Here is an 18,962-nt window from a genome sequence, read left to right as displayed (position 1 = left end):
CCAACAGTTATATTATTTTCAAATCAGAAATTAAAAATAAATTATATTATTTTTATTTTATTATATACAGTGATAAAAGCCATGTCGAATGCTGTTGCATTATAGGTGCAATATGTAAAATTTTCTGGTCGCTAGAGGCCTATTCAAAACAAGGGGGTAGCTTGATGATGCCAAGTTTGAGCGCAGAATCTTAGGACATGTGGTCTTCACCTCACAGCCAGTGGAAAATAATCAGGATAGGACTTACGCAGAAATCATGTTCATGGATGCGATTATTAACATTAATGTAGTAAGAAGCAGAGCAGGACCGAGTGTTGTGGGAGCTGAATGAGGCCACTGGAGTGATTGCGCCACTCACGAGCCGCAAATGCCGCAGATGCCACAGCTGCCGGCTCTGCTTCCGCATTTCCAGTCATAAGTATGAGGTAACGCAGCTCTGTTTATCATATTAGATACATTTGAGTGTGTTGAAAATTCAGCTATAACGTTACTCTGTGCGTTCGCTCGGCGGCTGCTGTGAGACACTTGTTGCACACTGCAGTAAGATAAATCGGAATTTTCTCAAGACTTACAAATAGTTGGAAACATTTGGGATATTGTAAGTACTCAAGTGAACAAAATATATAACACTGGCCAAGTGGTTTTTGGATATTTTACTGCAAAATTCTTACATATTGAACTTTTAATACATTATCTTAATAAAAATACCTGAGATGGCTTGAAGAACACAGATAATCCATAATACTGTCACAATAGTGTTTTAATTCTCTTCATGTTTAATAGGTCAAAATGTGTATTCAGCTACAGTGATCGCCGGATGTCTGTCCATATTAGGGATTTCCTGGAACTTATTACTCATGAGTCTCACTTGTAGACTTTCTGTGCAAGGGCACCCTCCAGCGTTGAGTATGAATGAAACATAAATTACATGTGAGAGTTTGATGATCACATCGTCCTATTTTGAAGTAAACATGATATTCCATAAGTTTTTATCCGAATAAGCACACTTTGTACTAAAAGCCCGAAGGGATGTAAATATAATAAAACACAGAAGGTGTCAGCAGTTAACACGTTAATGTAACATTTCCCATTTCAGGACTAGCAAAATAACAGCAACTTACTCTCTGTACAGTGGCCAAATCTGTAAGATAACAGAGACGGAGGTAGGTGAACAGGTTGGTGGTTTTTGAGCTCACTGTTGATCGGCAAGTCTTGCAGACTGGGCTGATTAACAAGACATTTTTGCGGAATAAAAAAAAAAACTTGTCACAAACTGGCGAGCTAACTTTCTTGGAGTGCGGGTAGAGTGTCTCATCTGTCATACCAGATGACATGATTTTACGCGTCAGTGTCTACCTGTGTTTTATGACAGATATTAACCAGCGTTAAGGTACAGTACGGCCACGTACAGTCCTTTGGGTTGTCAACCAGATTCTGGTGCTGTTCATTTGAAATATCACAGTTATCGGCAATAACAGTATATTGTGACACCCCTACTCCCTAAAAGCAAAAACTTAACATCCTGACTGTTTACTTGTCTTCAATAGTTGTTCAATGACTTTTTACTTACATTAGTTAGCCTAGTAATTTTTGCTTTGGTATCTAAATGATCAAAAATTGTAAAATTTCTTCAGCATCTAAACCGTTGGTATCATTACAACCATAAAAAAGTAACTGGTTGGTTGATCAAAGGGTAGTGAGTGTCATGCACTATACTGTGAGACCTTTCCCCTTCAGGCCAACAGAGTTTGGCTGAACACAAGCCACAGCGTGAGTGCTGTCCCGATAGCAGTTCGACCGTACGGTCGGAGAGGGACGTCACGCATTCCCCGCCTGTGTCAGGAAGCTTTCCTGCTATGCTGTAGGAATGCAGGCTTCTATCGGCTCTCTCTCCTCGAGCCAGGAAGAGAAGAGGGGGAGGGAGGCCGCGAGAGAGAGACGTGGGCAGGCTACAGGCGAGGAGCAGTCTGCCTCGCCACTTATGGGCATGTTAGGTGGCAGCAGCACAAATGACCATACATGAATCTGAAGCTGGTGGAAGAGGAGCTGATCACGATGACTGATGATGTCACGATGCTGTTTTGTGGCATCTGTTGCCAGGTTTGGCCATCAAGCAGTCAGAGTTAAGGTACAAGTCTCATCTCATTCCTGAACTGTAATCAGGATCCCTGACCCCAATCTTTGCCGTAGCACCACCATTCACGACTGATCTCAGGTCAGCTGATGAATGCTGCACCACCACAGCTGGCTGAGTGATGTCTGCATGGCTCAGCAAAGTCATTTAGACTGATCACACCATGGCTATCAAATTACAGGCCTAGTCTGGCTCACTCACTCACCAGACATGAGACAGGGTTAGGAATGTTTTTACTCTATGTGTTTGTGTGGGCAATCAAACTAACATACATGCAATTTTTTTAGCTGTGACAATGCGACATCAGTGCTGTGTGCCCCAACGGTATATTATCTGTAGTTTGCACAGTAGTTTAAAATTACATGTTTACAAGTAAAGATTTTTACCCTGACAAACCATTTTTAAAACTTAAAACTCATGATGAAATAGGGCTGGACGATTAACCGAAAAGTAATCGAAACTGAAATTCAGAACCTCTAACCGACGTAATTTTCCCATATCAATTATTTTGTTTTTTTAATCCTGTTAATACTTCCCCCTTAAAATCATACTACCGCGTGTGATGGATTCTTTTGAGCGAGATGCTTTTGGTCTAATCAGATTCAATGAACTATGCTAAGCTATGCTAAAAGTGGTACCAGACCTGGAGATCGGCTGAATGGATTCGAAAACGGTAAAACTCAACTGTTTAACTCTAGGGGAGTTGGAAAATGAGCCTATTTTCAAAAAAGTGAAGTGTTCCTTTAATATATTGTGATATATTGTGATACACTAAGAAAGGCGATGTACTGCAATATATCTCGTTTTTTTAGAAAGAGGATCTAATTTTACGGAAAAAAATGTCATAAAGAACACACCACCATATGCATAAAACCTAAGGAAAACATTTATTTTATTGAATCAAAACAGTAGGCCTATCATTTGCATTTATATCACTATTTAGTGCAGTCTAAGTAAAGGGAAAATAGTAAAGTGATTGCATGATTCATTAAGTATATACTTAAGCAGAAAGTGCATAGTCCAATCCATGATGACGGTTTTATTTTTATATTTAATACTGTAAAGCTGCTGCTTTAAAGCAGTCTTGTATAAAGTGCTGTATCAATAAACATTTCTTTCACTGGAGTGCTTAACTGCAGAGCTAGTGCAAACATATCCACATCGCTATGATCAGATGCTTTCTTGTTGCTGTCACCGCTGTCATTTTTTGTGTGTTTATTTTGTTATTGAGAGAAAAGCATGCAGTACATATTTACATATCGAAACGCTGCTCTCAGCAGTCATCTATTGTCTTGTGAGCTGGGTTTGCTAATGCTAGCAATTCTCCACATCAGTTCACATTCTAAGATAACACTGCCATCTAGCAGTCAGGTTTAAACCGAACACAAAGCCACTGACCTGAATCTTGGATGTAAACAAACAAACAAATGAATTACTTAATATTGATACAGTGTTTTTGAGAATCGATACAGTATTGCAGAACATAATACCGTGATATTCACATGCGTCAATATTTTCTTATACCCCTAAGTGCCACCTACTGTCAGAACATTTGCTTTGGTGTGAACAGGCCTTTAGGCTTTGATGCTGGAGTGTTGGAGCTTTTAAGGAGATCAATTTAAACACAGAATGTCTCAGGATGGGGTTTAGCATGCTAGCATTGAGTGATGCTAAGGGAGCAGACATTACACACTTTACCTTTACAGTTCTTCCGTACTAAAGAATGTACTCCCAAGTTGACCTCAATATTTAATTATTCACTTGTTGGATGACTAGCTGACAATCCTGAACCATCCCTAATAAGAGTTTTTGGGTTACAATTTTTAGTATGTTGAAAATAGTTTCAAAGGTGCCGGAATGCTGTGCTATTTCTTGTGCATTTTCAAAGTGTCCAATTATTCATGCTTTTTGGCTAATATTAACCCCATAAGCATGAGCAATTTGAAAGGAAAATGTTCTTAAAATGAAAATTCAGTTACAATGTATTTTACGCTGATGGATTGTTAGAGGCTGAAAAGTGCTACATGCTACACGCTTAGCGCATAGTATTAGAATGATTTGTGCAGCCGATGTTTCCAGATCCTCTCCACTGGAGAACTGAAAAGAGTGTCAACGGGATGTGTACGAATTTAATAATTCTGGTTTAAGAGCCATTCAGCTGGAAGACATCAGAGACACGGCTGAGGACAGACTACACTTCAATGGACACAAGAGAAAGCAGGAGGGCATTCTCGAATTTAATCTCCATGAATAAATATGTTGGCTAGATATGCATCAACACTTTCTTAACATATAATATTTTATTCTGATATTTTACTTGCTCTGTATTTTGGATGTGTGATTGACATTGGGCCATTTTTGTTTTGAGATTATACTTATCTACAATAAGTATATCATAAATAATATTATAACCGCTGTAAACTGGTGCAAAGCTGTTCAATTAAATGTCTTGAATTTTTTCCAAAAAATATTAAGGTTAAAAACGAAAGACATTGGCTTTCTTTCCAGTGTTGTGCATCCTCACAGGCTTGAGTCAGGCCTTGAATAAAGACTTCGAAATCAAACTCTGTCCCTAACACTCCCTCTTCCTGCCCAATGAATTATTCCTGCAGGAAACTAATCCATCAATAAGCCTTCAAAGCAAAAAGATGCGTTGAACCAGGACTCTGATCAATATTTATGGGGCATACATGAATAAAACTGAGCTTCTTCAAAGGCAGCTAAGAGAAACCTGCAGAAAGACAGAAAAGCCCTTTTTCTCTTCCTCGTAGATGCTGTAGATGCTAAAACCTGGTGAATTTGAAGTCTTAGCCTGAGCTAGAACAGAGAGACTCCCTGGGTAGACTGGGAAGGGTGCCTAAGATGGCTAAAAATAAAGATCGAGAAGGAAGAAGAGGAAAAACAGCGGCCTGTTAGTCCCTAATCAGTCTCCCAAGCTTAGGAACAAGTACATAGATGGCTTGTTGCTAACAGGCTTGTTCCCTAATGCTCCAGCGCCACAGTAGTAAAGATTTATGCACGACATCTATTATGATATAGTGATTGTTGATGGAAAGCATGTGAATGAGTCACAATAAGCACGGTTTGCTGGCTCTGTTCGATAAATTACACCGCATGAAATCAAAAGTGAAGCTTTGTAAATTTTAGTACAAGTCTGTTATATATAGGCGTTTACAATGTACAGTCTTTCACTTCTAGGAAAATTAAACAAATCATCATCTTCTTCTTTTCACAAGCATATACCATTTTTTCTCAAATAAAATGCTCTCTAAAATGAGAATGCCCCCTCCTTATAACTAGAAATAGCAAATAATGGGCTGTTCAAATTGAAACACTAGCTTGCTATTTACTGAATACTGTGCATTAATCACTGCATACTGAATACTATTCCTTAAAAATAGCAAGTGAAACCGTAGTAGTTAACCTATCACAAACATTTCAAACAGCAGTATGCCACAAGTAGTTATCTCGGAAATAGAAATGCTTTAAATTAATTTTGTATAGAAATGTTGTAACTTTTGGCAGTCTAAGCAATGGACATAAAAAATGTATAAAAAATTACAGCTGTAATTACTCATATCACACTAAAAATAGAAAATCAAGTCACACATTGCATTTGCCAGGCAGTGACGTAAACTAAAGGCTACTGGCTAAAAAAGAATAAGCCCTTCACCACGTTTTTGTTTCCAATATAAAACACATCAACGGTAGAAAGAAAACTGAATTTGCAAACCATTTCATAGCATCTTCAACATGAAATTAAAGACAAAATCCTGCTAAAAATAAACCAACAGCCGTATTATATCTGTATCAGTATATAAGCATGAATGGACTCCATAAATATACTGAAGAAGTGAGTCATGCTATCAACATATTTGTGGTAGGATTCAGAAGATTACTGTGTAATACTTGCTCCAAATTGGACTGCAATTTTTTAATCAGCCGTGGTCAATGGCAACAATATAAGGTCATTGGCAAAATACTGAGATGTAAAAACAAACTCATGCAAAAGCAAACAACAAAAACTGCAGCACCCAGCATAAACAGCTGGGCCAACTTCAGACAGGTCAACAAAAAACAAACCTTCAGGGAGGACAACTTTATTTTCATATCCTCTCAGCACTATCTTTATAATACGAGTCATGTCAGTGCAGAAGACTCTCTCTGGAGCAACATTAGCTGAAGGATGTGATCCAGGCTTTGCTCATGCACAGGCTCAGATGGAATCTGTGGAATTTTTTTTTTAGGAATTTATTCCCCAATTTTGAGTGAAAATCTGCGGAATCAAGCCATGATCACACTAGACTTTTAGCACACAAAATTTCACTGGACACTGCAAAGAACTAGAATGATGTCTTTTAAAAAACATAAATTTGACTAATAATAAAAATACTAAATGTACAAAATACGCAAACTACTCCACTTTACTGCAAAGCTGCCAACCTGCAGATTTAAAGTTTAAATTCTTTTAATTTAAGGTCACACTGTGGCGTATCATTTGTCTATTGGTCACACACATCTTCATGCGATACAATTTCGGAGGTAAAATTTCACCAAACTTGAACTTTGGAATGCAGCGAAATGCCCAACTTCATTTGTATATGTATAAAGGATTAGTTCACTTCCAAATGAAAATTTCCTGTTAATTTACTCACCCCCATGTCATCCAAGATGTTTAAGTCTTTATTTCTTCAGTCTAAAAGAAATTAAGGTACTTCCACATATACGTGACGCATGACCTTTCCAACGTGATTACACCATGCATGGCGCATCGCAAAGCTATAGTGCAAGATGAGCATTTGTGGTTAAAAAGTATATAATTTTTATTTTTTTAGAAAATGACTGATCGTTTCGCTAGATATGACCCTTATTCCTCATCTGGGATTGTGTAGAATACTTTTAAGCTGCATTGGAACTGCAGTTTGGACCTTCAACCTGTTGAACCCTGTTGAAGTCCACTATATGAAGAAAAATCCTGGAATGTTCTCCTCATAAACCATTATTTCTTTTTGACTGAAGAAAGAAAGACATAAACATCTTGGATAACATGGGGGTGAGTAAATTATCAGGAAATTTTAGTTCTGAATTGAAATAATGCTTTAAAGAACTTAAAATGTTTTAAACAGATTCTTACTGATAGCTGAGAGCATAATCCAATTATTCAAAATATTCAATAATAAATGAATATTTGTTTTTAAAAAATTGATTCCAGAACATATCACACTAAAAATAGAAAATCAAGTCAAACACATTGCATTTGCCAGGCAGTGGCGTAAACTAAAAGCTGTTGGCTTAAAAATAATAAGCCCTTTAAGATGTTCCACCACATTTCCTGTTTTAATATAAAATACATCAACAGTAGAAAGAAAATTGCATTTGTCAAACCATTGACCATTGTGGAGAATTAATAGAATTTTATGAATGGCAGTCATTACAATTCTGTCGACATTTGCGGAGCTCTCTACAGGTACAGACAGCATGACAGGAGTCATTACTCTGCAGCAATGGTTCCCAAACTTTTTAGAGTGGCGTACCCCCTGAGGCATTTAACATCCTTCTGCGTACCCCCTCTCTTCCACTTAGACTGCAGTCACAACTTTTCCAGTAAAGGATTAGTTCACTTTCAAATAAAATTCCTGATAATTTACTCACCCCCATGTCATCCAAGATGTTCATGTCTTTCTTTCTTCAGTCGAAAAGAAATTAAGGTTTTTGATGAAAACATTCCAGGATTATTCTCCTTATAGTGGACTTCAATGGCCTCCAAATGGTTGAAGGTCAAAATTACAGTTTCAGTGCAGCTTCAAAGGGCTTTACACGATACCAGACAAGGAATAAGGGTCTTATCTAGAGAAACGATCAGTCATTTTTTTCAAAAAAATGTAAATGTATATGCTTTATATAAACAAACGATCGCCTTTCAAGTGCTTCCGCCAAAACCGCACTTTCGTATTCTTCAAAAAGCTTACGTTGTATGCCCTATGCCTTCCCTATTCTACTTACGGAACGATTTTTTATTTGAAAGTGAACTAATCTTTTAAGGGGACAATATTTGCCCCCTTAAATTTATTTTCAGGTGCATTTTTTTAAATGTGTCACGTTTTATGTAAAATTCTTAAAATTCCATTAATTTGATTACTATAATAAAGCAATAAATTAAACTACATCATTAATTTTAATCAAATGAAATCATCTTCAACAAAAGCCATCTTTACACATGCTGTGGTACAACCTGCATCTATTTACACTTTTTAATGTTGCTCAGAGGTGGCATGAATGCACAATGGCACAAATATTGTTATGAGATAATGTTTTAAATAAAAACTGTTCAATTGAGTAAAATACTTTTAAATATTAAACCCCACAAATAAGTGGCGGCAAGTCACTGTCTTAAAGAGTGAGTCGAGTCATTTATTCATTCAGTAACGAAAATTTCTGATGACGAAATTTGCATAACGCGCACTATACATTGACCCTCGCGTACGCATAAAAAGTGAAATATACTTTGGGCTTAAGAATCAATGATGCCACAACATTTCGCAGCTACTGGTTGTGGAACCACCGAGATTAAATTCCCGAATAAATGGGATAAACTTTCAGAGGTGAGAATGTGTTGGTTTGTGTTTTTAAATGTATTAACTCAATATTACAGGTTTCTTACACTGTGGTAACTTTTTTATGTAGAGTCTATTGCAGATTTAGATATTAATATATGCATATGGTTACAGACATTCAGTCAACTTGCTTGTTCTTTGACCTCTGTTTTGACTGTTCCAATATGGCAGACAGCTTACGTATAGTGGCCCATAGAAACAGCCGCTAATGAGGCATCTATGCAGTAGCGGTTTTAGGCACGGGCGAACCGGGCAGCCGCCCGGGGCGTCATTTTTTCGTGACACATTGGGGGCGGCAGCACGAGCAGATTAAAAAAAAAATAAAAATCCTCTGCGTCGCGAGGCGGTTTTTCATCATTGATATAATTTCACTGTGTGTGGAATTGGCAAATTGGCGCTCCCTGCAGCTGCCGGCGCCCCTGCTTGCTGAAAATGTACCATTCACAGAAGCTGTGTGTTGTGAGAGAAGTGTAAAAGGGGGTGGGGCGAGAGGCGCGGGCGACATTTCACCTCTGGGTCTCTCTCAAATGGAACGTACAGGGCGGGGGGGTGGACGGGGACGGGGGATCCACACCAAGGCTGCGTTCCAGTTCGGTTTTTAAATGCCCTTCCCTCGCTAACTTCACTCGGTCTCATTGACTCGGATGTACATCATTGCTTACGTTGCACGAGTGCCCACTTCTGGCGGAACCTTTGTATGGGCTGAACATGGAACGTCCTAAGCCCTTGATCACTTGGAATCCGCAAGGAGCTGATTTATTATTTATTTTTTCCCCTTACAAAATTGTTTAATACAGCATATATGTATATATGTGTGTTTTAAATGTTTAAAAAAAATTAATATATCGTTGTTTGTGGTGGGGCGCTCGAAAGGGGTCTCGCCCAGGGTGTATTTCAATGTAGAACCACCACTGCATCTATGTTTATGAATATGTCATTGACACACTGACTCTCCCTATTCGTTCAAGATTCGTTTACTAACGAAACACGGCAGAGACACTGTGGCTTTTGTTGGAACTATTATTTTGTTGCAAAACAGAACAAACAATACTGTTTAAAATGTAGCCTACATCACTTAAAGGTGCCCTAGAACTTTTTTTAAAAAGATGTAATAAGTCTAAGGTGTCCCCTGAATGTGTCTGTGAAGTTTCAGCTCAAAATACCCCATAGATTTTTTTTTTTTATTCATTTTTTTAACTGCCTATTTTGGGGCATCATTATAAATGAGCCGATTCAGGGCTGCTGGCCCTTTAATTCTCGTGCTCCACACCCACGGAGCTCGCACTTGCCTTCAAAAAAAGTGCATAAACAAAGTTTACACAGCTAATATAACCCTCAAATGGATCTTTACAAAGTGTTTGTCATGCATGCGGCATGCATGCGGCGGATTATGTGAGTATTGTATACTGTTATATTGTTTACATTTGATTCTGAAAGAATCTGAGGCTGTGATCCGTGGCTAACGGCTAATGCTACACTGTTGGAGAGATTTATAAAGAATGAAGTTGTGTTTATACATTATACAGACTGCACGTGTTTAAAAATGAAAATAGCGACGGCTCTTGTCTCCGTGAAAACAATAAGAAACGATGGTAACTTTAACCACATTTAACAGTACATTAGCAACATGCTAACGAAACATTTAGAAAGACAATTTACAAATATCATTAAAAATATCATGATATCATGAATCATGTCAGTTATTATTGCTCCATCTGCCATTTTTCGCTATTGTCCTTGCTTGCTTACGTAGTCTGATGATTCACCTGTGCACAGATCCAGACGTTCTGCCCTTGCCTAATGCCTTTCATAATGTTGGGAACATGGGCTGGCATATGCAAATGTTGGGGGCGTACACCCCGACTGTTACGTAACAGTCGGTGTTATGTTGAGATTCGCCTGTTCTTCGGAGGTCTTTTAAACTAATGAGATTTATATAAGGAGGAGGAAACAATGGAGTTTGAGACTCACTGTATGTTATTTCCATGTACTGAACTCTTGTAATATAACTATGCCAAGATAAATTCAATTTTTCATTCAAGGGCACCTTTAATATTACTTCTTTTTTTATTATTATTTTTTTGTTGAACTGTTGTATAAAATCAATATTACATTTGCAATTGTGTGGATATATTAAAAAAAAATGGCATTCTTATATATATATTGCATTCTTGCATACTCATATAATTTATCAACACTAAAAACAAGAGCTCACAAAGGGTATGTTTCTGTATCGAAGAGAGTTTGAGTCTTAAATCGATCTCTATGCTCAGTCTGTGTCTATATTTGTTCTTCATGCATGCAAGTGCTAAAACCCTACTTTTACAAAGGTACATTGTCAAGAACGGCAGTAATGTAGTACGATTTGCTAAGGCAGCATATTCAGCACGCAACCTATCATATCCATCCATCCATCAGTTTTGACTGCAAAAGAAGAGGTAATTTGATTGAATGTCATGTATTTGACCTTTTACGGCACTACCATTTTCATGTTTTTACTCTAGAAATGTCATTTTGCCTGTTAGAAATATACAGTATGCTCAGTTTTAATGTTATTTTAAAGGGTTAGTTCACCCAAAAATTACTCACTCTGATGTCGCTCCACACGCGTAAGACCTTCATTAATCTTCAGAATGCAAATAAAGATATTTTTGTTGAAATCCGATGACTCAGTGAGGCCTCCATTGCCAGCAATGATATTTCCTTTCTCAAGATCCATTAATGTACTAAAAACACATTTAAATCAGTTCATGTGAGTACAGTGGTTCAATATTCATATTATAAAGAGACGAGAATATTTTTGGTGTGCCAAAAAAACTAAATAACGACTTATATAGTGATGGCCGATTTCAAAACACTGCATCATGAAGCTTTGGAGCGTTATGAATCAGCGTGTCGAATCAGCAGTTCGGAACGCTAAAGTCACGTGATTTCAGCAGTTTGGCGGTTTGACACGCGATCCGAATCATGATTCGACACAAAAGATTCATAATGGCTCGAAGCTTCCTGAAGCTGTTTTGAAATCGGCCATCACTATATAAGTCGTTGTTTTGGGTTTTTTTGGCACACCAAAAATATTCTTGTGACTTGTCACTTTAAAATATTAATATTGAACCACTGTACTCACATGAACTGATTTAAATATGTTTTTAGTACATTAATGGATCTTGACAGAGGAAATATCATTGCTGGCTATGCAGGCCTCACTGAGCCAACGGATTTCAACAAAAATATCTTAATTAGTGTTCTGAAGATGAACAAAGGTCTTACGGGTGTGGAACGGCATGAGGGTGTGTAATAAATTACATTATTTTCATTTTTGGGTGAACTAACCCTTTAAGGTGGGGTAGAATTAAATGAACAGCAAAACTCAGCATTTTGTTCATGTATTCCCTTTCACCTTACGTACCACCCAGGGGTACACGTACCCGAGTTTAGAAACCACTGCACCACAGGACTAAACAAGACCAAGAGTTTCCATGATGTACTTTTTGCCGGGTATTTAACAAAGGTGGAATGAAATGGACATTGGGTGAGACAGAAAGTAGAGAAGTCAGCATGGAGTATCACTTAATTTGGCAGCTGAAAGGTAAAGCATAGGTTCTATTCCAAAACCAGCTGTCTTACGGTCTACTGGCTACAAAGGCATCATCACTTTTTGTACCTGCACCGTTCCCATGCTGCTTTAAAATACTGCCTACTCAGGAAGCTCTCTAGTTTTCAGAACAAAGCCACATCCATGTTATGGCATTGATCTGTGTGCATCACTAGGAACAAATGAGTGAATCTGGGACCCGGGGCAACATATAGTGCCACTTTATGTTACTTCAGCCATGCAAAATGACCCCAGGAAAGAGACAGAGGAAGTTTTTCCAAAAATTACTGTCGAGCCACATTAAAGGTACCAGTATGGACTAAATTATGCATCTGTGCGAGACTGACAGAAAGAGATTGCAGCTATGGTCTCTGATTCACCTCTCTCTCTCTCTCTCTCTCTCTCTCTCTCAGACATGATGACTTATGAGTCTTCAAACTGGCCCCTGAGGTTGTTATATACGCCTATAAGGGAATAACAGTCTAAGAGCTCCATTACATGCCAAAAAGGCACAACCCTGTAATAACAAAAAATAAATAATGAAAAAATTTTTGCTTTGTGTGTGTGTGTTTGTGTATGTCAGTATTTTTGTCGCATTACATTGCAGAAAAGTGAATACTGTGACAGAGCCTTATTGCCACTCTCACAACAAAACTATAAAAACAATGCAGAAACAACATCCTGATATTTCTATTGCATAATACAAACAGACGGTATACTGTACATACCGTGTTTACCTTCTCTACAGTAACTTTTAATTATACGAAGATACTAAAGTCCTGACTTTGCAGCAAATAAAAATAAAATCCTTATTTGAGACCATAAAGTTTTGTAAGTGCACAGCCCCGTTATTTAACGCTCATTTAACCTAAGAACACCGTAGTCGTAAATATCCTAAACATTTATGCAGCATTGATTAAGAAGCGACGGTTCCTTTAAGAACGTGAACGCGCATAGTGTCTTTTCCATTGCGACTGTCTGCAACAACTTCAATTGCTTTTTCCTTGCAGAAATGCAGCACATTTACTCTCTCGAACCACTCCGGTCCATCATGAAATAACTCCATATGATAGATAGAAATGGCTTACGTTTGTAAATGTATCGTCGTGATGGTGACAGAGCCGCAGAGGGAAGTGTCTCTCCTCCAGACGAGGCTGTCAAGAGCGTCTAGACTGACTGTCTCACTCTCATGGCCAAAACTCAGTAGAGCACAAACTCCCGTTGTGTTCCAGTCAGTCCAGCCCTCTGTCTCGCTCTATGAGTAATTTACAACACACTAGAGCGACATCTGCAGGACAGGAGTACCAATGAGCGCACACATGCGTCGTCAATGGATAGATAGATAGATAGATAGATAGATAGATAGATAGATAGATAGATAGATAGATAGATAGATAGATAGATAGATAGATAGATAGATAGATAGATAGATAGATAGATAGATAGATAGATAGATAGATAGATAGATAGATAGATAGATAGATAGATAGATAGATAGATAGATAGATATGGAGTGAGTTTAACTGCATGAGTCCTCTGTGTGTTTGTCTGGAGGGATGAGACAGCAGTAGGAAGGGCTAGAGAAAAAGGAGGTGCTAATTTTGCAGAGGAGGTGTTGTTTCATTTACCCTCCTAAAAGACTCAATTACCAAAAAGAGACTGAACCCCCTGGCAGGGATTTAACAAGTGCGTTTGCCATTACTGTGTGGTTGTGTATGAGAGAGTCCTTGCCAACCCAATGCAGACATGGCCACAGGGTTGGCAGGTGTGTAATCAGGCCACAATACTATGTTCTCTTGGTTAACACACTCTCAGCAGCCTGAGGGCCAAAACCCTGACCAGTTACATCTGCCACAGACTGAGAAGAGAAAAAAAAAATAGTAATAAACCCAGAACTGTGACCCAAATTGCTAGATCCACTCAGGACTGGATGGCCAAACCAGGGCAAAAAAAATCACAATCTGATATATGCAGACACCATTCAATTGTAACTGAAAGAGCAAACAATACATAAATCTGTCTTAACCTCGCAAAATACACAGTACAAAATTATTTGTTTTCAGCATTTTTTTAAATTATGTAACAAACATTTGGATCGTATGTACTTGTCAAGCACATGCCCCAGTCATATTTAATTAAAAAATTCAAAATGTATTTTCCTTAAAGCTGCAGTCCGTAACTTTTTTGGTTAAAAATGAACCAAAATAGTTTTTTTAGCAAGTACATAACCAGCCATTGTTCAAAACTATCTCCTTACCTTAGCTCGATTCACAACTGTAAGCTTGTAATAATGTTTTATAATAAAATTGGTACTGGTAGGTTTCCGCGGGAAATTCAAGTATGCAGCCATTTGTCTTTGCTTCATTACGTCACACCTGTAAACAGAAAGAAGGAGTCCCAGCAGCCATATCATGTGAGAATGCTGGTAGTTTTTTATAGCCTTTTCTCACAGCAGCTGAAATAATTAAACGTATCATTTTGATGGCAGATTGTAATCCAGAAAGGTCTAAATGACAATCATCAGTGACAACTGGAGATTTACCCGTAGTCAAAAAGCAAAAGACTGTGGAGTGGCTACAGAAATTGAAATCTACAGGTAACGCTAATACACACACAGTCACGCAATGCTGATGTTGTTAACATTAACAATTTGAGAACAAATTATAACAGTAATGATAATTTGCACAGTTTGGCATGATTCGAGCTAAGCGATCGTTAGATTTATTCACCATTGGTAGCCCAATTTATTGTAGGCCTAATGCTTTTTTCCTCATTTGGTCAGAACAAAAATGGCAGACATGTTACTTACTTGTTCAGATGACATTTTCCGGTGAAAATTCTTATTTTGGTCATACTTCCAAGATGTAGAATCTGTGTTTCTGAAGTACAGTATCCACACCAGTGTGGTGACTGACACCAAACATTAGGTTCATCCGCACGGAGTCGTGCCGATGCACAACCCACATAATTATAATAATTCCACATATAACTGCAATTGCAGGTTTCAAACAGAAATGGCGACAAAGAGGAAAATCTTACGGACTGCAGCTTTAATGAAAGCAATGCCAATTTCAGTGATCCATTTTCATAAAATAAGGACAATTGTCTTATACTACAATGCAAAAAAAAATCTCATTCTTATTACTAGAAGATAAAAATATTTTTAATACTATAATAAAATTATTTATGCAGTACATTACAGTAGCATCTGTTTTATTGCCCTTGATTATTTGAATAAAAAACATTTAATAACTGCATTTTTTACTGTAACAAAAACTGAAATATTACAGTAAGGTATTACATTACACTAAGAATGTAAAAAAAAAAACTATATATATATACACACACACATATATAAATGTGAAAAAATTAGGACACCCCATGAAAGCCTGTTTTTTTGTGTGTTTTTTTTTTTTTTTTTTTTTTCAAAAATAGACATTTGATCTTCATTTTAACAATATTGGGAGATTGGGAAGTAATGTAACTAAACCAATAGGCTAAAACCAAAGAAAAGTCTTTTAAAAATGATCTGTAAAATGTAATTTAAAGAAAAAAAATGCAATTTCATGAGAAAATTTATTTATTATCACATTTATTCATATTTAAAATGGCTAAAATTAATCAGGTGCAAATTATTAGAACACGGTGACAGAGCATTTTGAAAGAGGCTTGTCTTATTTAAACCCCAGACATTTAGTTTGCTCTGTTCTTAATTGTTGAAGTGAGAGGTATCACCATGGTGAGATCCAAAGAGCTCTCAGAGGCCTTCAGAAAGATGATTGTAGATGCTTATGAGTCTGGTAAAAAGATCTCAAAAGAATTTATAATCAGCCATTCCACTGTCCGGATAATCTTTTACAAACAGGAAACATTTAAAACAACTGCCAACATAGCCAGGTCAGGCCGTCTAAGCAAATTCAGAGCAAGAGCAGACCGCAAGCTGCTTGTAGACCCTAAAATGTCATCACGGGACCTACAGCAAGCTCTTGCTACAGTTGATGTCAAAGTGCATGCACCTACAATCAAAAAGAGACTGCACAACATTAAAGGTGATAAAGAGGATCTTTTCGTCGATGATCGCATAAACGATTGGCTGATGTTTTTAAGGCCCTACCTCGTGCACAGATGATGTATAATAATATTATTCCTTTCAGTGCACCTAATAAATAGTCTTTTATCAGTTAGTAAAGACAGTTTCAAGTAATATTGCAAAAATGTATAAAACAAAACATCCTCTTTAGCACCTTTAATTATCATGGGAAGTGTGAAAGACTGGAGTATGCCAAAGAACACATAGACAAAGGCCAGGACTTCTGGAATAATGCGCTTTGGATGGGTGAGTCTAAAATGGAATTATTTGAATTATAACAGAGGGCATGTTTAGCGTAAACCAGATACAGCATTCCAGCAAAAGAACCTCATACCAGCTGTGAAGCATAGAGGTGGAATTGTCGTGGTTTGAGGATGCTTTGGTGCAGCAGGACCTGGCCAGCTCACCATAACAGAATCCACTATGAATTCTACATTGTATCAAAAGGTGCTTCAGGAACAAGTGAGACCATTTGTCAAAAAATTGAAGCTGAAGCAGAACTGGACCTTGACACATGACAGTGACCAAAAAACGTACCAGTAAAACCACCAAGGAATGGCTGAAAAGTAAAAATAAAAATAAAAAAATAAAAGGAGAGTTCTGGAATGGCCAAGTCAAAGCCCAGATCTAAATCCTATTGAGATGCTGTGAGGTGATTTGAAACAAACTGTGCATGCAAGAAACCCCTTAAACATCACACAGCTGAAAGAATTCTGCATTGGAGTGGGGGAAACTTTTTTCCAGTCAATGTCAGAGACTGGTAGATGGCTACAAGAAACGTCTCATTGAGGTTATTTCAGCCAAAGAGGGAAACACTAGCTATTAAGGCATAGGGTGTCCTAACTTTTTCCTCAGATGAAATACACATTTTTGTTGATTTCTTTGTTTAAAGGGTTAGTTCACCCAAAAATGAAAATTCTGTCATTTATTACTCATGCCGTTCCACACCCGTAAGACCTTTGTTAATCTCCGGAACGCAAATTAAGATATTTCTGTTGAAATCCGATGACTCTGTGAGGCCTTCATAGCCAGCAATGACATTTCCTCTCTCAAGATCCATAAAGGTACTAAAAACATATTTAAATCAGTTCATGTGAGTACAGTGGTTCAAAAGTGACGAGAATATTTTTGGTGCACCAAAAAAAAATGTGATTCGACACGCTGATTCATAATGCTCTGAAGCTTCCTGAAGCAGTGTTTTGAAATCAGCCATCACTATATAAGTCGTTATTTTGTTTTTTTGTGGCGCACCAAAATTATTCTTGTCGCTTTATAATATTAATATTGAACCACTTTACTCACATGAACCGATTTAAATATGTTTTTAGTACCTTTATGGATCTTGAGAGAGAAAATGTCATTGCTGGCTATGGAGGCCTCACGGAGCCATCAGATTTCAACAAAAATATCTTAAATTGGGTTTCAGAAGATTAACGAAGGTCTTACGGGTGTGGAACGGCATGAGGGTGAGTAATAAATTACAGAATTTTCATTTTCGGGTGGAGTAGCCCTTTAATAAATGAAAACAAGGTGAAATTCTTGTTTACATGCAATTACATCAACTTCATCTACAGATAGAATTTAAAACAAGATCAGAAATCGATATGTTGACATTTCTTAATAAAGAACTGAATATTTAATGGGGTGTCCTAATTTTTTCACTTGACTATGTATGTGCGTGTGTGTGTGTGTGTGTGTGTGTTATATATATATATATATATATATATATATATATATATATATATATATATATATATATATATATATATATATATATATATATATATATATATATATATATGTATATATACTCTCAGCAAAAAAAGAAACACCAATTTTAAATATAATTTTGAAAATCCAAATAAGCTTTACAGAGCATTACTGGAAAGGGTTCAAACAATGTTCAAGAGTTGACAAGAGTCCACTACAGTTTACAGGTAGTAGGCAATTAAGGTCATGGTTACAATGGACACTAGAGACCTTTCTATTGACTCTGAAAAACACCAGAAGAAAGATGCTCAGGGTCCCTGTGTGAACATGCCATAGACCTGCTGCAGGAGGACTGCAGATGTGACCAGTCAATAATGTCAATAATGTAAGACACCTAAGACAGCGCTACAGGGATAGAGGATGGACAGCTGATCATCCTTTTAGAGCCAAACAATGTGTAATCCCAGACACCCATGTCTTGGTGGAAGAGTGGAGTAACAACTCACAGCAAGAACTGGCACATCTGCAGCGGTCCATGATGATGAGATGCACTGAAGTACTTAAAGCAGATGGCGGACACACCAGATACTAAATGCTACTTTTGATATTGACTCCCCCTTTGTTCAGGGACATATCCAAACACTATTCCATTTCTCTTCATCAAACACATCTGTGAAATTTGAATCATTTATGTCCTAGTTGTTGGGAGATAAATGTATATACAGTATATATATATACACACAAACACATATATATATACATATATACAGTGGGTACGGAAAGTATTCAGACCCCCTTAAAATTTTAACTCTTTGTTAT

At 37.4% G+C, this 18,962-nt stretch overlaps 1 protein-coding gene across 1 annotated transcript in view; it reads right to left on the bottom strand.

The window, feature by feature from the left end:
- Positions 1-13,546, bottom strand: part of ldlrad4a (low density lipoprotein receptor class A domain containing 4a) — a 105,498-nt gene extending 91,952 nt beyond the window's left edge. The window contains exon 1 of the mRNA XM_067412188.1: positions 13,432-13,546. The gene's annotated coding sequence lies outside the window, so the exon portion shown is untranslated. The remainder of the gene's footprint in view (positions 1-13,431) is intronic.
- Positions 13,547-18,962: the final 5,416 nt, after the last annotated feature.

This window comes from Chanodichthys erythropterus, chromosome 15 (assembly GCF_024489055.1).
Source record: "Chanodichthys erythropterus isolate Z2021 chromosome 15, ASM2448905v1, whole genome shotgun sequence".
Classification (NCBI taxonomy): domain Eukaryota; kingdom Metazoa; phylum Chordata; class Actinopteri; order Cypriniformes; family Xenocyprididae; genus Chanodichthys; species Chanodichthys erythropterus.
This window is presented reverse-complemented; position numbering and strand designations above follow the sequence as displayed.